General features: G+C 33.8%; 1 long non-coding RNA gene across 3 annotated transcripts in view; it reads right to left on the reverse strand.

Moving 5' to 3' along the window:
• The window catches only part of LOC116421293, a 143,951-nt gene that overhangs the window by 50,158 nt on the left and 69,634 nt on the right, over positions 1–24,159 (reverse strand). Inside the window, exon 3 of one of the 3 annotated variants that reach the window (XR_004231609.1) lies at positions 1,555–1,742. The exons of 1 other annotated variant lie outside the window; for it this stretch is intronic. This is a non-coding gene — a long non-coding RNA (uncharacterized LOC116421293). Of the gene's footprint in view, positions 1–1,554; positions 1,743–10,876; positions 10,986–24,159 lie in introns of those variants that run through there. One more of the 3 variants, XR_004231605.1, reaches the window with a different exon arrangement.

Raw genomic sequence — 24,159 nt, forward strand, 5'->3', positions numbered from 1 at the left:
TATTGTCTACCTGTTAGAATGTAAGTTCTTGGAGAGATAGGATTGCTTAATTCTTTCTTTCTTTTTTTTATCCCAATCACTTAGCACAGTGACTGGCATATTAGGTGATTAATAAAAGTTTGTGGATGATCTGAATATGGTTCCTCACAATCCTGATTGTCACTCTTTATGATCTTTAGTTTAAACTATGATCTCCAGAAGTGAACAAAATACTCCAGACCTAGTTTGATGATGGCAAAGTTAATTTTCTTATTACTGGAAGGGGAAGGGAAAAAAGAAGAAAAGGGAATCAGTGTATCAAACACTTTTTTAAATCAAATGTCTCATTTAAACCTCACAATAACTCTACAAAGTAGATTCTATTGTTTCCATCCTACAATTAAGGAAACTGAGTCAAAAAGAGATTGAAATCCTCCCTAGGCTTGGAAATATCTGCTAGAGGCTAAATCTTATTCAATTCACCCTAATGTCACATTACTTTTCTTGGCTGTCATATCCCATTGTGATTCACTTTGAGCTGTAGTCCATTAAAACTCCCTGAACTTTTTCAGATGAATAGCTGTCTAATTAGCTGTGTTGCCCCCATTTTGTCCTTTTGAAGCAGACATTTTTGAACCCATGAAAAAATTGATACTCATCCATGTTAAATTCATCTTTTTAAATTCAGCCTAATGTTCAAACCTGTCATGAGCTTTTTGAAACCAGACTTTGTCATCCAGTGTTCCACTTATCACTCCAGATTTGTGACACCTAATATTGGAGAAGTCTGCCATCTATGTTACTCTGACTTAATTCATGTCATAGGTTTATTGTCTACATTGGTATTTTATGTTAACTTCCTTATAAAACATTTAATTTGAAAAGTTAAGCACAAGACTAAACACAAATATCTGAGGCATTAATCTGGAGACCTTTCTCCAAGTTGGACTGAATCATTAATGTTGTTAATTAAGGTCATATTGGAGATACTCATGGCAAAGAAAGACAACTTAGTTATTTTGGAGAAAACCTTTCCTTATTTGAATCATTTCAACTTGTTTTGACATTTTTCATTAATGTTTTTTGTTTGTTTGCTTTTTATGTTTTGAGAAGGAATCTTCCCACTTTGGAAGATGGAATGGCTGGAAATGTAATGACCATATATGACTCAATCCCTTTACTGATTGATACATAAACTTTGGATTACTATGTATGTGTCTGAGGTGGGCTGGTTTTCCCCCTTTTAGATGACTAGGTGACTAGGTGGATGTTTGTTCTCAAAAGTTGTTCCCAAGAGTTCATCATAACACCAGAAAGCGAAAACACATTATCAGTGTTAGCTCTGTGACAATTCAGAACTCTTGAGCTCAAATAATCCACTAACCTTCACCTCACTGGTAGCAGGGAGTACTAATATATACAATCACTTTGTACCACTGACCTTTTATAATACTGTTATATATTTTTGTATTTCATCCTCTGGTACCCTTCCTTACTTTCATTTTCTATCCATATCCTTTAAAAATGTATCCACAATAGTCTTGTTAGACATAGATCTTTTTATCCTTTCCTTACCAGAATGATTTATGTGTCTTTATGTGGGTCTTCAGAATGCCACTGTAGAAGCTTGCTAATCCTCCCAGACTGATTTGGATTGTGGAATTTTAGTCCATAGGATCCTTTGTATCTTTTCTTTGAATCCTTTGAAATCTGCTCTTCTTAAATCTAGAGTGAATGTCATATTATTCCCAGCTTTCTTCTCCCTGATCACAAATGTTATGAAAGACAGAACACATCCTTTTTTGATTGCCATCATTTCCATGTCAGGAACCAGTTTCCCTACATTAATTAGTAATGTATCCAGACTAGAATTTCCCCTCATTGTTTCCTCCAGTTTTGAAGGGGAAAAAATGACTATTAAATCAAGTAAAGAAGTCATTAAACACTTTGCTTTTAACAGTAAATGTCCAGATAACTGAAATTCCAGCTCACTTCTGCGCCAGGGTTAATCATATCCATCTGTTAATCATATCCATCATCTATTTCCTCTTTCTGTCTTGTAGTTCTGTATCATGATGACAATTTTTATTGATCTATTTTTTACATGACTATAATTTCCTCCAGTATCTCTCTCTCAGAGATTCATTCCAATTTTAAAGAAAGAGGGGAAGGAAAAAAAAAAGAATAACCAATTATACACATTGAAAAAGTCTGAAAATATATGCAATCTATGGGACTCATGAACCTCCCACATCTTCAAATGAATGTGATGGGAGTACTGTCTCATGTATCTTCTTTCAAGACATAAATGTCAGTTATTTTGAAAAAAAAAATTTCCTCATACGTTTACTATGTGCTAGCTGCTGGGCTTGGCCTTTGTTGTATGATGTGCTTTAAACTAGTCAATTTAGATAAGGGATCATTTGACGATCAAGATGAGTAAGAAAAGGATAAAGTCATAAAAGTGAGGAAATGGCCATTTTGAAAAATGATAGGAACACTGTCTCCCAAGGCTCAATTATTTCTTTTCTAGTTAGGACACTGGATAGAATTCTGTACTAGAAGTTGGGAAGACTTGAATTCAAATCCTACCTGGATACTTATTACTAGCTCAGTTTTGTTGGAAAAGTCATTTACTTTGACTTACTGTAAATTTCTTCATCTTAAAAATGTGATAAATAATTAATACTGCCCCACAAGACTGCTGTGAGGATCAAATGAGGCAATGAATCTAAAATAATTTGCACACCTCAAGTTGCTATGTAAATATTAGCTATGCTGAACCTAGATTCAAATGTGACCTAGTCTTTGGGCAAGTCATCTAGTCTGTTTTCTTATATTGTTGTGAGGGCCAAATGAAATAATATTTATAAAGGTTTTGCACACTGTAGAGCATTTACATATAAATGCTAGCTATAATCATTAAGATTAATAATAATTACCAAGAAATCATTAGTACCTTCAAAGAAATGAAATATTTATTTTCACAGTTTTCCTTAGTATTGAAAATAAATCTTTTCTTCTAATAGCACTTAGAAGTATAGAACAATAATTTTATAATTATTTTAAATGCTACCATTTTCTTTATAGTACTTTCTTTTTCTAGGTTGTTTTTTTTTTTTTTTTTTTTTCAGATTTGATGACTTTCTACAAAGTTGTCAGCATAATGGTCACCCAAAAAATACTCTGGAAAAGAAAGCAGAAAGACATAATTTCTTATAACACCAGCATGAGGTTAACTCAAAGAACAACCAGGGGATGTCCTAAGACCAGGCCAAGACAAGATGCCCGCTGGTTCCAAGCTTATAAACTGAAATGTTTTCCCAGCTGGAAACTGTTTGGGTGCACTTTGCACTTTAGGGGCTAGATGTGAGGTTCAGCTGAATGGTTCTCTCCTTCCCAAGGTTTATCTGTGATCGTGATAGTTCAGAGGTAAAAAATAAACTTCATTGAGGTGCTTTGAAATTCAATTCACCTGGCTGTAGTCCGATTTGCTGACAGGATGAAAAAATATTTGAAGTACAGAAATTCAGCCTGTCTGTTACATGTTGAGCCAATGTCCTATAAGACACTTATCCTAATGGCATTAATGACTTTTAATCTACTCTTATCTTTGCCAAGCCCTTTGCCATTTTTAAAAAAGTAGAACCATTAAGAAAAGTAGCTCTGAGCTGTGGAGGCTGGTCTGAGGTGATAGGAAGGTACATATTTGCCAATTTTGAACATTTATTGCATTGAATCACTGAGAAGGTGTGCTAGCAAGTATTCCTTCTTGAACAGAGGATCTGGATTCCTGCTATGCAAGGATCAAAATCCCACTTAGTTGGAGTTGGAGGAGGGAGCCTTGTTAGTATCTGGAGTTTCTTGACTAAAAGAAAAACACCACATATGCCACTCCACTTTAATAGAGTCATAAACCTCTCAATAAAGCATTTGGAAAAGAAGGGAGGAAAGGGAAAGAATATGCATACACAAGGAAAGCAACTAGTCTTCCAGGGACAGAGTGCAAATGCTAAAAAGGGCAAATAAATGTTGGTTTTTGAAGTGAATTAACCCTTTTTAAGACCCAAGAAAAAAACACTTCAAAATTCTCCTGGAATGGATACAAGGGTCTTTTTTGAAGGGAGCAGGAAGGGATTGAAAAGGAGAGATTCCAGACTACACAGGCTACTGGCCTGGGAGGGGTTAAGGTACATTATCTGATCTTCCACTCCTTCAGCGAACAATTAATGACCGTCTGGAGAAGTTAAAAGCTAGAAGGAAAGCCAAGGCTCCTCAAGACTCCAGCTGGCATTAAATGACAATGAAGAATTCAAAGGCCAGACAAAGCTGTTATTATAAACCATTGGCCAGCAAGAAAATGAAACCTAAAAGAAAAAAAAAAATAAGAAGAAAAGGAAAAAAAAAACCTAACAAAACAGAATCTGGAAATGATGATGCTTTGGAATTAGGTAAATCAAACTCCAGTTGTTAGACAAGCTTTTTACTTTTGCAATTACAACTTGTTTGGTGAAGTTTAAGTTACAAGATTTTCTTGATGGTGGTTTGAAAAGTACTGATAGTAAAAGATGTCCTCTATAAACTTAAAATGCTTTAAAAAAATATCCATGATCAGTTATTTTAAGTGAATTTCTTTCACTTAGTCAAAAGGCATGTGTCATTTACTGATAAATATTTAGGAGGTGGTGCTGGTGTTATTTCAGCAGAAAAAAATGTCTTGAATTTATGCCCTTGATATCTTGTAAAAAATATTCTAATCTTGTAGGCTTAGCTAATGGACTGTCAGAAATCACCAAATCCCAGAAAAAAAGAGCCCAGGCTCCAGACAGGAAAGTTATATGAAGTTAGTGTTAAAGCACCAAGGAGAAAATGCTGAGTTTCTTAAAAAACAAACAAACAAACTTGGGTTAAATCAATCTTAGAGTATGTTAAAATGCTTATCTGAGTTTTATCTCCCATCTTTATATGGGCAGAAATATCTGTTATACCATTTTGAAAGTGCATAAGCAGATAGAAGAAACCATTGCTTTTGCTCCCATGGAAACAACAAATCCTATATAGCTACAAATCATTTGAAGCAGATGAAGGCAGGTGAGAGATTACTGTGGCTAGTCAGTTCCCTAGGAATGAGGATTTGGAGGGTACCAAAGGCCCTTATTTTCTTTCTTATCTATAAAGCATTTATTAAGCTTAGAATTATACTGAGTACTGGCAGATTTTGTACACAGAGGATTATGGGGGTGAAGAGCTTGCCTTCTGGGAGTTTTCAATCTAGGACATAATATAGAAAGGGGAAGCATGGTGGAATGGAAAGAATGCTGAGTCTGGAGTCAGAGGAAGTAGATTCAAATCCCATTTTGGACAATCATCTAACCTCATTAATCTTTACTTTTCTTGTCTTTAAAATAAGGAGACTGGCCTCTGTGTTCCCTTCTATAACTAGATTTATCCTATCAAAAGATTTGTATATGACATGCAGTTATTAGAATAAAAAAACACTGAACAAATTCCTGAATGTGTAATAGGACATTGACACTAAAAATAAGAAAAGGTATCTTTAAAATCACTTTAACTCTGATATTCTGATTTGATCATACTATACACATGTAAGCAATAGAATTATTAAGCAACTATTAGGGGCTGAGTGGATAGTACACAAGAGCCTGGAGCCAGGAAGACCTAGATTTAAATGTGGCCTCAGGCACTTATTAATTGGGTAAGTCATTTCACCCAGTTTGCCTTAATTTCTCCTTTGTAAAACAAGCTGGAGTAAGAAAGGGCAAATTTGACAAGATAATCCCGAATGGGATCATGATGAGACATATAGAATTTAAATGACTGAACAACAAACAATAGGTGTCTGATTCTGTCACTTCCTATGTGTGACTTGAAGCAAGTTGTTTCTCTGGATCTCAGTTTCCTCATTTGTAAAAGAAAAGGATTGGAGTGAATAGTTTTTAAGGTCTTTTTTGAAAAAGCCAAATGCAAATCTTTCCTAACCTTCATGTGGCTTAAAATCAAGGTACAAACCTCTACACACACACACACACACACACACACACACACACATATTATTTCTATCTATCAATCATTTATATAATGTATTGAGAGGGGATCAGGAAAAAGTTTCTCTTAGAAAGTGGTACTTGAGTTGAAATTTGACAAGAACAAAAGATCCTAAGATCACTCTGAGCAACTGCATGAGGATGGATAGGAATGGAGTAAAAAGAGACAGGAAGACTAATTAGGAGACTGTTGCAAAAGTTTAGGGCTACAAAGAAGGAATTGTAATGAAAGTATTTTTTTTTTTAACCTGAAAACACTATGTATATAAATGCAAGTTTCTATAATTAGGATGGAGCTGCTTCAGAGTAGGGATTGTTTCATTCTTTGAGATTGTATTCCCAGGATTTGTCCTAGGGCATGGGATATTGTAGGCACTTAATAATTTCTAATTATTACTTACTAATTAACTAGCTGATTAATTGGAATCACTGATGTTACTAGATTGGAGGCAACTAGGGCTTTGATACAGTTATTGGAATGGAAGGGAATTTTCTTTCTCTTCCCAAAGCAGAATTCTAGCTGCCCAACTCCTAGACAGTCTCAGTGTGTCACCGCGTCCCACCTGTCCTCACCCATTTCCCCATACTGCCATTGGTATTGTCCCCATCAAGCTACTTCATCTGAGACCTATATCACATCTAGTGCCCCAATTAGCAGAAATAGCTGTATTAGGGGTGAAACCAGTTTGGGCTCATTCTCCTTGTTGCTAGAACCCTTGTCTTTTGTAGCAAATTGTTTTACTCTAGGTCTGTTTTTCTCACATTCTTTCCATCTTTTGAGTCTATTACTTTTTGGTTTCTCCTGAAGACACTGTACCTCCTGAAGACACTCTATAAAAACTTAGTAGCTCTTCATCCCATTTCACTTCATATGTGGCTAACAGGAAGAAATGTTATTTTTCTTGGTCCCTGATGCCTCTTTCCAACTTTCTATTTACTATTTCTAAAGTTATCTTAATTCTGACAAGATCAATATTGTTCTTATCTGTGGATTTCCATGGCTTCTCCCTTCTCCCCTTTAAGTACCTGGCTCATAATCTTCTTCACCTCAAACCTGCCTCCTTTGAAAACTTTCATTTCTTAGTTTCTCAATCTCTTTAATTTCTATGACTTCTAGCTATAGAACATTATAACCATTATGCCTTAGATTACCTTTTCCCCTGCCTATCTGAATTGTCTTTGGTACTGGAATTCTCATTTATCAAATGCTACACTTGAAAATATCTTAGTTCTGGAGCCAGAGGATCTGAGTTAACAGAACATCTCTGTTCTTTATTACCTGTATGACCTTAATCAAGTCATTTAATTTCCTTGAGCCTCAGTTTCTCCATCTATGAAATTAGGGGATTGGACTAGATGGCCCTGAGATATTTTACAGCTCCAGATGTATCATTTATGAACTCTAGTTGGATGATAAGTACAACAATACTTTTATACTGGCTCAGAATCTTGATAATTTAAGCCCAGTATGCATTTAGTGGCCAATAGAGAATTAAGATCAATGCTCTTTTGGGCATTGTTTTTTCTTGTATGACAAGTTCAAAGATTAGGTATGACTAGATGACAGAATCTTGCTCTCTCTCTGTCCATCTCTCTTTCTTTCTATCTTTCCCTCATATGCCTGTCTCATCTCTCTCTTTCTTGTATGTCTCTGCCTTTCTGTGTGTCTGTCTCTCTTATATGTAAGGTTCCTGTCCTAGGAAAAGATCAAATGTTTTGGTAAGTGATATTTCAGACTAAAAAGAAAGTCTTGAGGTCAAATTTTATCATCACAGGCATTTTAAACAATGATGCTATCCTGCACTCTGTTAGAACCCTCCCAAAGCCTCAGGCCCAACAAAATCAGGGGAAATTCCTCAAGCCAACTCTCCAGAGGCAAGTAAACATGGAAGCCATTCCTTGGGCATTCAGCTAAGCCAACAGAAACTCTAGTGAATTCAAAGCTTGAAATAATTGGATTAGGACATGAGGAGTTTGATTTCATGGTAAACTATGTTAACATATTAAGCCTGATATTTCTCTATGCTCTTGTTTGGAAAGATTTGATGTCAGAAAACCTGGATTCAAAACTACTAGTTCTCTCATTTACTATTTATGTGACTTTGGGCTATTAAATTCATTTTAGTTCTTTAAGCTACAGTTGCCTCATCTGTAATGTAAGGGGATTATATTAGATCTCAAAATTCCCTTATGCATCCAAATCCAATTACCTCATGATGCACTTCATTTTTGACTTCTGCAGAACTGTCCAGTTTAGTCAAAGCAAACTTTTTCCCCCCGGGGGATATATTCCATAAACATTGTATAATTATTGGTTTTTTAGAGATGCAATTCAATCTCATACATATATGATTGGTGTCAACATTCTTTGCAGAAGCATACTGCTCCCTAGCCTATAGATTTGGAGTACAACTGCCATAAATCCTTGATTTCTTTTCAGCTGATGTCATAGATCTCAATATCCTTACAGATAATCTATTAATATGACTACAAAGCCCCTGGGAGTGAAAAAAGATATAGAGATATTTACAGGAGAGAAATGAACAAATATCCCAAATTTCAACAAAAAAAAAAAAAAGAAAGAAAAGATCATTGTTTCAGCAAATATTGACTAAATTTTGATTTTGACTTTTGGCAAAATACTTAAATGTATTTTTAAAGGGATCATTGGTGAATATTTAGAAAAGGAAGATGTGATCAAATAGAATCAGAATTCTTCTATCAAAAAAGGTTAAGATACTTTTTCTTTTTAAGACATGCTACTAGACATAAGAGAAATGTGATAGATAGCATTTACCTAGATTTTAGCAAAATATTTGGCAATGTCACTTATGCCATACTTGGAGACTAGATAAATTAATATGGGCTAGACAATAATAGATTCAGAACTAATTGAATGGTTGAACAAAAATATGTGGCCCACAATGGCTAAATCTCATGTTGGAAGGTTGGAAGGAGGATTCTAGGGAAGTGTCCCTGGATCTTTGTTTTGTCTTTGGACCAATGTATATTTCTGATCTCTGATTTGGATAATGGTTTAAATGTCATGTATGTTATATATATATATATATATATATATATATATATATATATATATATATCCTTTTTACTTGAAGGACTATTGGGATTACATGAAATTTTTTTCTGTTTATTTCCAGTGACTAGAAAGAACAAAGGACAATCATGAAAAGTTGAAGAAGTTGCTCTTGATTTAAGGAAAGTGAATCTAATTATTGAACTGGCCAAAAATGGAATGGCTTGTCTTTGGTGGTGGTAGGAAGATGTTAACACAGAACTTGATTAATCACCTGTTAATAAAGCTATACAAGGTACATGCATTGAACAGGATGGCTTCTGAGGTCCATTCCAAATGCTGATTCTGTAAATCTCCCAGAGAAATTCTTAAAGTTCACTATGAGTCATGTTCATTGATGCTTCTTTTATTTGTCCTGAACTTACCTCACTTGAGTTTCACAAGTTGTAACCTCATTTTAGTGTTTCAGGATTGAGTGATCAAGTTTATCTAGCTTGTTTATGATTCAACCACATCTTTCTCTGTGCCTCCACAGAGATGGGATTGTTGGAATCTTTACAAATTGTTAAGTCATTAGAGTTGATAGAGACAATAATTATCTAATTTAGCATGGTTCAGTATGATTAATCTGATCCTTTGAGGAGATGTTACGGGCCAGAACTTGAAACTAGGTACGAAGTACAACTGATAGACAATAATGCTTGTTTTCACACCTTTAGAGAGCTCTTATAAGCTAGAAGTATTTAAGTACTCATTGGAGTTCACACGTTTGGGAGATTTCAGGGTTTAGTATGAGATATCTGAATTCACACCTCCCTTGAAGCTCTTAGGGCCAGAGAGCACGCTGAGCGATATACCACAATCCCACTCTCTGAGAAGCAGCATAAATACAGCTTCAGTGAGCCACTCAAGAGTTTTTACTTGGGAACATTCCCTGTGGTCGGAGATTCCGCACTCTGGGAGACTGAGAGCCAGAAGCCCTCTCTCAGAGGCAAGAGAGATTCATTGCATCTTTCACCTTGGTGTTGGCTGGAGGCTGAAGAAAGCAGAGGCAGAAGCCAAGGACAAAGCTGCAAGAGCTCTTCGAACTAAGCAGAGATAAGGCTCAACTAACTGGGCTATTTTGGAAGGAGAAAATAAATGTTTGCATTTTTACCAGCTGGCTGCATTTTGGAGTAATTATTGATTGTAACTGAAACTAAGGCTGCCTCCAGAAAACCTCCCTGAAAAATCTCTCTCTCAGAGAGAACCATTATATATTATTTTAAAGAACAAGAAACACCAACATGGGATGAAGATTTATTAGAAACTTTTTCACCTTTCCTCATGCATTCAACTAATCCTATCACTTTATCTGGTCTTCTCATATGACCATTTTGTAGTTTCATTCTTTTTTTTTTTTTTTTTTTTTTGGAAAAAAAAGTTATATGATAGAACTTCACAGATTTCCAGATATATACACACTCTAGATTTTGAATTAAATGTTTTCTTTTTTTTTTTTTCTTCTCTCTTTCAATATCCTTCTTGATGATGCCTAATAATATGTCATGGGTCCCTTTTCTAGTGTATTTATGAAATCTCACAGACATCCATTTCTTATGCACAGTTGAAATGCATTATCTTATGTTTGCATACCCTGACATTCAGCTACTACTCAAATCCTTCCAATTTTCTATTAAACTTGTTTGCTTTGAGTTCTAAAATCTACTTATTTTTCACCTCTATTTGACAAAGACTGTTATCTTGTTACTTTCAGCTCCTTCCTATCCTTCTTGCATTACCCATATCCTAGTAATTATTGTAGGACACATGATTACAAAAAATTTATTCTGTGCTTTCATGCTTAAAACATACAGCTGTAGTAGGTGAAGTCATCTAGATCCAAGAGACAAATATTGATTCACAATCTGGGGAGAAAGTCAGAAAAGGATACTTTTTGAATGAAGAATAATAAGGATTTACATGTAAAGAATAGGATAAATGAAATATTCTCTGAAACTTCTTCAAGATACAACCTTGTTTAATACCTGGTCCTTCTGAATACTTTCTAAGTTCAATGATATACCACTCTTATGGCTCACCTTATGCTTCTCAAATCTTTTATTTAATGGCTATCCAATTATGTCCTCTGAGTAGTAAATAATTTTGGTTGCTTCATTATGTTATTGAATTTTTTTTTTTTTTTTTGTGGAGAAAACATAAAACTATGGATTTTTTGTGATGATGGAGAAAAATGGATTCAATGACAATCTAATTAGATGAACGTAGAGCATATAGGATCACCCAATTATAGAATGGTTGTTGATTGTGCAAAATCAATGTGGCAGAAAGTCTTCAATGGAATATTTGTTTTGTGCTATTTAATATTTTTAACCACTGACTCAGATAAAGTTATAGATAAGAAGATCATTGAATTTGTAAATGATACAAATCCTGGTAGACTTGCTAACATGTATGGGATGACAGAACAGAGTTCCAAAAGGATCTTGAAAGTTAAATAGAGTGCTGGTATGAATCTGATAGAATAAAATTCAATAGGGATAAATGGAAAGTTTTGCATTTGAATGAAAAATCAAATCAAATCAACTACAACACAAGAATTTGTTCTGAAAACACCTAGGAGCTTCAGAAAGCTGCAAACTTAACATTTGTTGAATGTATTATCATATTCAAGGAAATTAATTTGATCTTTGGTTGCATTAACCCCCATTTCTCTTAGCAGATTATTCCTTTTCCTTTTACATCCTCTTGAATGTTATTTGCCTACATTCTCCCCCTATTATTTTATAGACTTCTAAGACCAGGGGCCATTTTGTATTTATTTTTGTACCATTAGTGTAAACAGTATCTATGTAAGTAGGCACTAAAAATGGAATAGACTTTCTAGGAAAAAAACACTTTAAAATCGCCAATGACTCATAAAGTATGGATGAGCTTAAGGTAGCATCCTAATATCTCATTAGAAAACCATTCTAAAATGCAACTAATATAAAAGATGATAATTTTGGATCATGAGGCATAATATAATATAAAAATTGATTCTCTTGATGACTTATAAGAAATATTGAATGAGATTAATTAGTGAAGAATGCTTTTGTTTTTAACTAAAAGTCTAAGGAAGACAGATATCACTAACAGATGCCCATATTTTGGTCTCTAGAGAGATATGTTCTATAGTAGAATAGGAACAATTCTTTTAACTCCATTATCTGGAGTACTGGAAGTAGCTTTGCTCTGATTCTGCTCTTATCTAGTAACCTTCTGTGGCTTAATTTGTCTTGGAAGGAGGAACTCTAAAAAAAAAAAAACTTTGAAGTAAGTATTCTTGTCCTTGAATAGGTATTTTTCACTGCAAATTAGTAAAGAAGTATTCTAATGCATAAATGAATCACTGCTGAGTTTGACTAATATAATTATGTCCTATAGAAAAGGCTGAAAATTTGTGCAGCTGAGGACTAGACTCCACAGTATGTTGTTCCAAATGAGGCATGATAAACTGGAGAGGCCATGTGTGCTGTGGCCTAATAGTTCAGCCTTGTAATTACAAAACCATCAGTTCTTCCCTGTGCATTTTTCACGATTGGAAATCACTAAAGTGTTTTTGTCTAATGTCCCAAAGCAGTCCTAAAGACTGTACTCAATGGCACACTTTCATTTTGTACATTTGTACATAGACCATATGAACATTTCTTTCTTCAAAAGTGGGCATTGCAAGAAGTTTTTAATAGCTCAGATTTCCTAAACTAGGTAAAATATGTCCCTGAATAAAATTTTTTACATATAATGAACAAAGAAGGATTTATCATATGCCTACTATGTGCAGGGGCAACTAGGGGATACAAGGGCATCTTTCTGAATTCAAAACTTGCATCAGACACTAGTTGTGGGACCCTGGGCAAGTCACTTAAACTGGGTTATCTCATTTTTCTCATCTGTAAAATGAAGTGGAGAAGGAAATGGCAAACTTCTTCAATATTTTTACCAAGAAAACTCCCCAAAAGAGTTCCAAAGAATTAGACACAATTGAAAATGGCTGAACAACAAGCAATATGTACAGGGCACCATGCTGTTTTGATCCTCCTAACAACTCAGAGAGGTTAGGTGTTATTGTTTTTATTGCCATTTTACAATTCAGGAAACTGAACAATAGAGGTAAGATCATTTGTCCAGGGTTATACAGCTTTTAGATATCCGAAGCTGAATTTATGTCCTCTTGACTGTGGAACTTGCTCTCTATCTACTGCACCATCTTGCTGCTTTCTTGCTCAGTACCAATCCATTATAACTTAGAACATATAGTTTAGTTTCGGAAAGGATTTTTATTTGTCTTTTAGTTATGTCCAGATTTATTAACTTGCCTAAGTTTTGAATCAAATCAACAGCAAGCAACATTGGAAATACAAATATAGGCCAAAAGTGATAGTCCTTGACTTCAAGAAGCTTGTACTTCAATGCATAGAAACAAAACATAGCAAATAATTGAAATGTGAGGGGCAGTACTCACATGGAACCATAATAGAGAAAATTGAGAGAGTTAGGTGGAATAGAAAAAGGAATGAACATATGGCAGAGCTGAATGCTTTCATTAAAATAGAAATTCTAAGAGGACCAGCTAGTGAAAGGGGTCACAGAAGTAGTATACATTTTTCAGTGTGAGAAGGGTTAGTAATAGGGTGAACTTTGAGTTTGAGGATGTTGCTAGGGCATTGTAGAGAAACTCAAGAGATAAGCCAGGAGAGGAATGACATTTTAGTAACTGTCATACCAAACTTCTGAATAGTAATATTTAACGTTAATATGGTCCTTTAAGATTTGCAAAATGCTTTATGCATCTAAAAATTCATCTAGGTCAATTTGGAAAGATAAGGTGATTTAAATGGCTTTTAAACAAACACTATATTGGAATGACTCTGACTCCACACGAGTGGAGCTTTTTATACTATTAGGTATCATAAAGCTGTGACAAGGAAGATAGAAGCTAAGCAAATCCCAGGGGCAGCTCTATTGCCTTTTAGGGAAAACAAATGCCTGTTTTGGGTAGCCCAGGAAATTTCAGTTCTATCCTGATAGTTGAGGATATTGGGATACAGACATGGAATGATTTGTTAAAGGTCACACAATTAGTCAGTGAAAGAAATGGTATTAGAACCCAGGACCCTTAATTTCTATATCAGTATATTAGTTTCTACATAGATCCTATTTTATATAGACCATAAAGTTAGAGAAGAGGCAAGAAGAGAATAAGCATTTATGTGGTACCTACTTCATACAGGCATGCTATGCTAAACTCTTTCCAAACATTATTTCATTCATAAAATCTATTGAATGGGTGACTATTTTTGGTTCATCAGTCTATCTTCTCTAACAAAACTTTAATGTAGAGAAGGGGAAAGCTGGCATGTGGAACACAACCAAAAACTTTGATTGCCCAAGTCTTTTTTTCCAGGTGCTTACTGGAAAAGGTCAGGATCTATACGCCATTGAGAGATGCTCAGATCCAAGGCTGAGACATGTAGTACAGATGGGGTCTAGTTCCAGCCATGCTCCATAGATATTCTCTAGCTAGATCTGATGAGGGGGTAAGAATTCAGGGGCTTTCCCTGAATTCTATCTCTTGCACAGAGAATAGTATGAACTGATGTATAGTAAAGAGCGTAGAATGATGTGACTAATACACAATGATTATTTCATTTAATAAGAGTAGAAGAACAGAGAGAAGACTTAAGAATTGAAAGGACACCAAAGCTATGGAAAAGTCCAGAGAAGTCCAAGTTCTCTCTCTCTCTCTCTCTCTCTCTCTCTCTCTGTGTTTCTATGTAGTTGAACTTTCATCTCCAAAGGGGAAGGCAACTACTTTATTATGTTTAGTTTTGAGTGGTTGTGCAGAAGGTGCTTTGATAATGGAATGGAGATACCATGGTAAGATGGGAGGGGAAGGACATTCCAGGCATACTTTGCATCCAGAGAAAGCCCTAGGAATAAGAAGCAAGAGGGAGAGGCTCAGATTAAGATAGTGATGAGCTGTCCTATCTGGGTGGAGTACATACATAGGCTGGGGGAGTAAGGAAAAGTGAAATGATTAGGTAAATCCAGAATTACACTGAAATACTTGAACCCAAAGTTAAGATACTTGGTTTGATGTAATGCATAATTTAAACTATTTAAAAATTTTTAAGAATAATATAATTTTGTCAAAATTCCAAAAAGGTTTTTGTTGATTCATAGGGTTGCCCTGAAGAAGGATTTGGTCTCATTTTTATTGGAACAATCAATATTCTAAAAAAAAAAAAATTCAAATGATCACCTCTCTGTTTTCTCTCAAACGTATAAGATCCAATCTTGATTTCTTCCTGAACTTCAGCTATGAACAACTGTAGATTGCTTTCTGAACACCAGCACTTGATTCTCCCATAGAACCTCAAACTCCCCATTTTTAGAATTAGAGGGTGGGATCATTTAATAAGAACAAATGTAAAAGAACAGTGTCTTTAAAGTTAGAAATTTTGCTTTAGAATCTTTTGTCTACTACTTCTGAAGTATATAAACCTTGAGGATATGATTTCCATTTTAAAAATCTTGGTTCCCTTTTTTTCTAACATGCAATTTAACTATTTTTTTTCAAACCTTTTTATCTTGTAATTTCACTACTTTAAAGATGTCAAAGAAACTAAGAAGGTTCTTTTTGAGACAGAAAACCTGAAAACCAAAGTAGCTGATAATCAACTGGGGAATTGGGAAATATAGCATATGTAACCAGGAAGAAAGATAATTTTATTATTAGAAATGATGAATATAAGTAATTTAAATGTAACAGATGGAAACACTGCTGGACTCATGGAGAGTAGAGTTTGCATCATTTCTTTCAAAGAAATCCCTAGGTCTGCATTAACATGTTTAGATTGTGTTCACTTTTAAGATTATGAACAATGAGGTCAGGAACTATTTTTTCACATCTGGCCTTTTTTTACTCCCATCCTAGAGTCCTGTATTAAGATTAAGCTTATGTGTGACTAATAAGTTTAGAGCATTACCAAGAGGAAATAAAAAGGTACTTAATATATAATGTATATCAGATATACAAGAGATATTTGTTTATTCCACTAAAAAGAAATGCTTAAAACATAAGAATTAAATGTATATATTGACAAAGATTTATGGTAAAGATATGAAATAATTATTATACTCTCCCTGGAGTTGATGCCTTAGTTCATCAAAGTATGAAACATTTTGTGAGACAGCCAAATTGTCAACTCATCTTCACCGTCTTAGAGGTCTACATCTTATGAAAAGCTAGGTCAGGAACTGGGTTCCTCCTCCTGTCAAAAAATACTGTAGCAGTTATAGGCAAAACCTCCAAGCACTGACTGTGAGATTTAAGAATAACACATGTCTAAAACACACAAGGTTGGTTCTAAGATTGGAAATAAACTATCTCAATAATGCTGTTTAGATACCTATATTGAAGCAAAATAAAAACAACCAAACAAAAACAACACAAAGGTGAAGAGACAGTTAAGGTCTCTAGCTGCTAAGTATCAGTAAGCCCCCTTCCCCTAAATTTTTTAAGGTTAAGAAAGTGATTTCCTGAGAAAATTTCACACTACAGAAAAGAGAAAGAATGATAGGAGGAGTTACTTTTTTAAAGGTCTATTTAAGGTGGCTATTTTTGGTTTAGTGGTTTTTCTCTAACATAGCTTTGATGTAGAGAAGGGGAAAGGTGGTACATGGGACACAACCAAAATCTTTGATTGCCTAAGTCTTTTATCCAAGTGTTTACTGAATAAGGTCAGGATTTCTGTGTCATTGAAAGAAGCTCAGTTCCAAGGCTGAGACATGTGGTACCAGAAGGGGTTTAGTTCAAGTAATGCTTATTAGATAGACTCTAACTAGATCTGAGTGTCTGGGGTGCAATGAGGAAATTACCTTCGATTCTGCCTATTGCTCAGAGAATTGTATGAATTGATATATAGTAAAGAAAGTAGTATGATGAGAATAATACACAATTACTATAATAAAAAAAATCCTACAAGTCAACTAAACCCAAATTAATTACAATCACTAATCTTGATTCCAGAAAAAGCAAAAACAACAACAACAATAACAACAACAACAAAACAATAACCAAAAAAAACATGCAACATGAGAGGAGGATTCCCTCCTCTCAAAGAATTGGGAAACAAAAAGAGTTATATATGCTAGCAAATGCAGTTGTTTGTCAATTGATTTTGCTTATTTTATTTGTGACAAGGAAGAATTCAATGAAATGGTTATGATGTGAAGGGAAAAGGTATTTTAATAGCTGTTTAAAACAAGATTCAGCTGCCCATCAATTGGAGAATGGTTGGGTAAATTGTGGTATATGAATGTTATGGAATATTATTGTTCTGTAAGAAATGACCAGCAAGATGAATACAGAGAAGCTTGGAGAGAATTACATGAACTGATGCTAAGTGAAATGAGCAGAACCAAGAGATCATTATATACGTCAACAACGATACTGTATGAAGATGTAATTTGATGGAAGCGGATTTCTTTGACAAAGAGACCTAATTCAGTTTCAATTGATCAATGATGGACAGAAGCAGCTACACCCAAAGGAAAAAAAAAAAAAACACTGGGAAATGAATGTAAACTGTTTGCATTTTTGTTTTTCTTCCCGGGTTACTTCTACCTTCTGAATCCAATTCTCCCTGTGCAACAAGAAAACTGTTTGGATCTGCACACATACATTGTATCTAGGATATACTAGGACATATTCAACATATATAGGACTGCTTGCCATCTAGGGGAGGGGTTGGAGGGTGGGAGGGAAAAATCGGAACAGAAGTGAGTGCAAGGGATAATGTTGTAAAAAAAAATTACCCAGGCATGGATTCTGTCAATAAAAAGTTACTATAATAATAAAAAAAAAAAATTCTAAAGACCAAAAAAAAAAAAATAAAAAAAAAAATAAAACAAGATTCAGAACCTGAAGTCTATGCTTTTTTTTTTTTAATAAGTGTATTTTGATAATTTCAATATAATTGATTTCTTCTGTCATCCCATCTATTTTATTTTATGTACTTAAAAACATTATTATAAAAAAAAGTCCATAGGTTGGCAAAGAGGTCCATTACATAAAAATTTTAAAAATTCTCCATTTATCATATTTTTTAAGAAAAAGAAAGCAATCCCAATAGATTGAAGTAACTTGATCAAAGTCACAAAGCAAGTTAATGCCAGAAAAGATCTCATGACACCTAATTCAGTGTTCTTCCACCCTTAAAATACACCAGACTCTCTGTTTTTCCACTTTATTATGTAGAGATTAGTAAGTAAAATAAAATATTAGTTTCTTCTTAACTATGGATAAAGGAAAGAAAATATATGGTGGCTATTTGTTTTAGCTAAATTGAATCAATTCAGCAATAAACTGTGAATTGTAAAATTCCAGATTGGCATGCATATATCTGAGTTGACAAAATATTCTGAAATAAGAGTATTTAGCATGAGGTAGAATGGGTTTAATGGTCAGGAGGTGGAATATGAGCATTACCTTCAAGTATCTCAAGGCTATGTTGTGGAAGAGGGATTAGACTTTTTCTGTTTTGTTCTGTAGGGCAAAATTAGGAGCAGTAAGTGATAGAGGCAGAGAGATTGATTCAGACTCATATAAACACAAAAAAAAAATCTTTTTTTTTTTTTTTTTTAGGTTAAACACATATGCAGTTCTTCTAAACACATTTCCAAATGCTGGACACACACACACACAAAATGAGATCAAAAGAAAAAAACAACACAAGAAAAGAAAAAAAAACTGAGCAAACAAACAACAACAAAAAAAGTGAAAATGCTATATTGTGATCCACATTCTGTCTTCATATTTTTCTCTTTCGATGTAGATGGCTCTTTCTCTCACAAGTCTTTTGGAATTGCCTTGAATCACCTCATTGCTGAAAAGAGCCAAGTCTATCACAGTTGATCATCACATAATGTTGTTGTTACTGAATACAATGATCTCCTGTTTCTGCTCAGTTCATTTAGCATCAGTTCATGTAAGTCTCTCCAGGCCTCTCTGAAATCATCCTGCTGATCATTTCTTATATAACAATAATATTCCATATCATTCATATACCATAATTTATTCAGCCATTCTTCAACTGATGGGCATATACTCAATTTACTTGCCAGTACAAAAAGATCTGCTACAAACATTTTTGAAGATCTGGGTTCTTTTCTCTCTTTTATGAAATCTTTGGGTACAGATCTAGTAGAGACACTGTTGGATCAAAGGATATGCAGTTTTATAGTCCTTTGGTTATAGTTCCAAATTGCTCTAGATGCAAAAATCTTTTTTTTTTTGTCTGACACCCTACTTTTATTGATATTGAAGCTGAGGTCCTTGAATACAGATGACTTACACAAGGCATGCAAAAATTCTTAATAAAATATTAGTAAAGTGATTTCAGTAACTTATCACCAAGATAACACATTCCAATCAAGTGGGATTTATACCAGGAATGCAGGACTGGTTCAGTATCAGGAAAACTAGAATATTTAACCATATCAATAACTAAATTAACACAAAGCATGTAATTATCTGAATAAATGCAGAAAAAGCATTTGATAAAAATCAACATGTATTCCTATTAAAAAACACTAACGAGCATAGGAATAAAAGTATTTTTCCTTAAAATGATAAATAGCATCTATCTAAAAACCACAGCAAGCATTATATGTAATGGGAATAAGCTAAAACAATTCCCAATAAGATCAGGGGTAAAACAAGATAATCCATTATCACCACTATTATTATAGAAATGGTAGCTTTAGCAATAAGAGAATAAAAAGAAATTGAAGAAATTAGAGTAGGTAATGAGGAAACCAAATGATATGATAGTGTATTTAGAGAATCCTAGAGAATCAACTAAAACACTACTAGAAACAATTAACAGCTTTAGCAAAGTTGCAGGAGATAAAATAAACCCATAAATCACTGGCATTTCTATATGCCCAGCAGCAAGAGATAGATAGAGAAATATCATTTATTTATTTAATAGCCTTTTATTTACAGGTTATATGTATGGGTAACTTTACAGCATTAACAACTGCCAAACCTCTTGTTCCAATTTTTCACCTCTTACCTCCCACCCCCTCCCCCAGATGGCAGGATGACCAGAAGATGTTAAATATATTAAAATATAAATTAGATACACAATAAGTATACATGACCAAACCGTTATTTTGCTGTACAAAAAGAATCAGATTCTGAAATATTATACAATTAGCTTGTGAAGGAAATCATAAATATAGGGATTGGGAATTCAATGTAATGGTTTTTAGTCATCTCCTAGAGTTCTTTCTCTGGGCTTAGCTGGTTCAGTTCATTACTGCTCCATTGGAAATGATTTGGTTGATCTCATTGCTGAGGATGGCCAGGGCCATCAGAACTGGTCATCATATAGTATTGTTGTTGAAGTATATAATGATCTCCTGGTCCTGCTCATTTCACTCAGCATCAGTTCGTGTAAGTCTCTCCAGGCCTTTCTGAAATCATCCTGTTGGTCATTTCTTACAGAACAATAATATTCCATAATATTCATATACCACAATTTATTCAGCCATTCTCCAACTGATGGGCATCCACTCAGTTTCCAGTTTCTAGCTACTACAAAGAGGGCTGCCACAAACATTCGTGCACATACAGGTCCCTTTCCCTTCTTTATGATCTCTTTGGGATATAAGCCCAGTAGTAACACTGCTGGATCAAAGGGTATGCACAGTTTGATAACTTTTTGAGCATAGTTCCAAACTACTCTCCAGAATGGTTGGATTCGTTCACAACTCCAACAACAATGCATCAATGTCCCAGTTTTCCCGCATCTCCTCCAACAATCATCATTATTTTTTCCTGTCATCTTAGCCAATCTGACAGGTGTGTAGTGGTATCTTAGAGTTGTCTTAATTTGCATTTCAAAAGAGAAATATCATTAAAAAAATCTTAATGATGAGTGCTACTTCCAAATGGGAAAAGTCATTTCATAAAATAATGGATTTCCTTTTACAAGTCTTATTGCTCAATGGTTTATCACATGCTGGGGGTGACTATAGAAGAGATTTGTAGCCCAGTACATATTGAGCTAGATATTTCTGAAGTTTCTTATTGCTGTGACAGATTAATTATAACAGTATAATGCAACCTCAAGCTGTTTATATGAGAATTGTCTTTATTTCTATTCAGTAGAAAATATTTCTTTTCAATAATTTTTTAAATAGGAATGGTCCTTAGCCTTCCTTTGTTCAACACCAGAAATCTGAATTATTAATGCCACTTCTACTATTATTATCATGATGACCACAGATAACTTGGCATGTTTAAACAGTTCTTTAAGCTATTTTGGTAAAGTTTTAAAAATTTTTCAATAGCATTTTATTTTCCAAATACACATAAACTTAATTTTCAACATTTGTTTTTGTAACACTCTAAGTGCCAAATTCTTTTCCCTCTCTCCCTTTCCTCTCTCCTCAAGACAGCAAGGAATCTGATATAAGTTAAATATGTACAATTCTTTTAGGCATATTTCCATATTTATCATTTATGCAAGAAAAATCAGACCAAAAGAAGAAAAATCATGAGAAAAAATATAAACAAAAAGTGAAAATACTATGGTTTGATCTATATTCAGTCTCCATAGTTCTTTCTCTGGATACAGATGGCATTTTCCATTTCTGAATAAAGTTTTAAGCTTTAAAGCTTAAATAAGCACTAATAATATTGCTTGTTATTATAATTAATTATTGCCAATGTTATTGTTATGTATATTAAGTTGCTAGCCCATTGTTCAACTATCATTTATTAATTGCCCACTGTGTGCCAGTCACTGTGCTAAGTTGTGAGAACAAAAAAGAAACAAAAAATAGTAAAAAAAAAATCCAAACAACTAGATTCAATCAAGATATAAATTGGATAAATTGGAGGTGATCTCAGACAAAAGGCACTAGATATTTACATTTTTTGATTTTCAAAATCTCTACTTCCCTCCTGTGTTTTCCTCACACATTGAGAATAAAGTATTATAATTTCAATTATATATGTGATAGGATGTAAAATAATTTCCCTATTAGCTATTGTTGCAAAAGAAAATATAAAAACCAAGAAAAATAAAGAAAGTTTTAAAAAGTATGCTTCAGTTTGCACTCAATATTTATCAGTTCTCTCTCTGGAAGTTGTTAACATTTTTCATCACTGATCCTTTGAAATTGTTTTGGATCATTGTCTTGATTAGAGTAACTAAATCTTTCACAGTTGATTCTTATAATATTGTTGCTTTGTTGGTAATATATGGAAGTATTGATATATATATATATATATATATATATATACACATATATAAATAAAATTATTTTACATTCTGAAATTTTGCTGAAATTATTGTTTCAATTAGTTTTAAAATTGGTTCTCTAGGGTTTCTTAAGTATATCACACATCATCCGCAAAGAGTGATAGTTTTAGTTCTTTGTTTTTTATTCCTTTGTTTTATTTATTTTTTCTGGTCTTATTACTATACCTAGCATTTCTGATATAATATTGAATAATAGTTGTGATAATGGACATTTCTGCTTCATACATGATCTTATTGGGAAGGCTTCTAGTTTATACCCATTATAGATAATGATTGTTGATGGTTATAGATGGATACTACTTATCATTTAAGCAAGCCTCCATTTATTTCTATGTTTGCAGTGGGTTTTTTAAAATAGAAATGGGAAAGATTTCTAGAAAGAGATGGGTCTTTACCTGAGACTTGAAATAAACCAAGGAAGCTAGGAGATAGAGATGGGGAGGGAGAGAATTGCAGGCATGGGGGAAAGCAAAGAACAAGGCTCAAAGTAATGTGAATTTAGAGTATGGTATGTGAAAAATAGTAAGGAGGTCAGTGTCACTAGATAGCAGAATGGGGGGAGGGAAGTGAAGGTGAAGAAAATGGGAAAAGTCTTCTTAAATTTTCATTCCAATTAGTTCCTTTCCTCAGGAATCTGACTTCGATAAAATTGGGGATAAGATTGCCTATCTTCCAGGGTTGTTATGAGGATAAAATGAGGTAATATTTGCAAATTGCTTTAGAAAACTTAAAGTGCTATATAAAAATGCTAGTTCTTAGTATGAGTCTTTTTAAAATCAAATGAGGCAGCATCTTTTTGATGATTAACTTTTATACTATTCTTGAGTGCTAATCAGAATTGCTAAGTTTTACCACTAAAGTGGATATGAAAAAATTTTTCTAAGAAGCCATCATGTCTAGATAATTCACTTTGTTCAGCATGACTACTTCTTTATTGTCTTTGTGAATCACTCTTGTCTGACAAAATTTATTATCTCCTAGTCAACTCTTAGGTGATAAACTTCTTTGGACTCCATTAGGCTGGTCCTTGGATGATAGACATATAGTCTATGGTCATACTCAATGCATTTCTGACTCAGCAGAATTGGAAAGTATGTGTTCTAACTGTATAGCCCTTGAAATATCAAGGTCATTGCTACACCATTCATCCTGAATAGGACTTAAAAAATATTTATATTTAAATATAAAATAGAAAAAAAAAATCAGTGCATAGCAGAACATAAAAAAAGATTCACATTATAGAGCAAAAAATTTCCATGTCAAGAAAGCCTATATAATAAATACTACACATTGTGTCCAGTGCCTCCATAATTTGTTTTTTTCTTTATACATTTTCTTTTGTTCTTACTGTGCCCTTTTTACTTTGTTTCCCTCTTTCCTCTTCCAACTAAGTCTTTCTACCAACTCATCATTTCCTATAAGTGCTATATTCCATTCTTATACTATTTAGTTATTTTAAATAATTTAAAATGATATTGATGAATATGGCTGACATAATAGTATTGTTTTTCTATTTTTCTCTTTTGAATAAATATATTTTAGCTTTAACTTTGCCTGATTACTGCTCCTGATCTTCTTACCTTATAAATTCTACTCCCGATCTTCATTATTGTTCGTGTATCTCTCTTATTACTAAATTTCCTTCATACTACATTTCCTTCCTATTATTTAATCTACAATTATACCCCCATCAAGGATT

The sequence above is a fragment of the Sarcophilus harrisii genome, chromosome 1, assembly GCF_902635505.1.
Source record: "Sarcophilus harrisii chromosome 1, mSarHar1.11, whole genome shotgun sequence".
Lineage (NCBI taxonomy): Eukaryota > Metazoa > Chordata > Mammalia > Dasyuromorphia > Dasyuridae > Sarcophilus > Sarcophilus harrisii.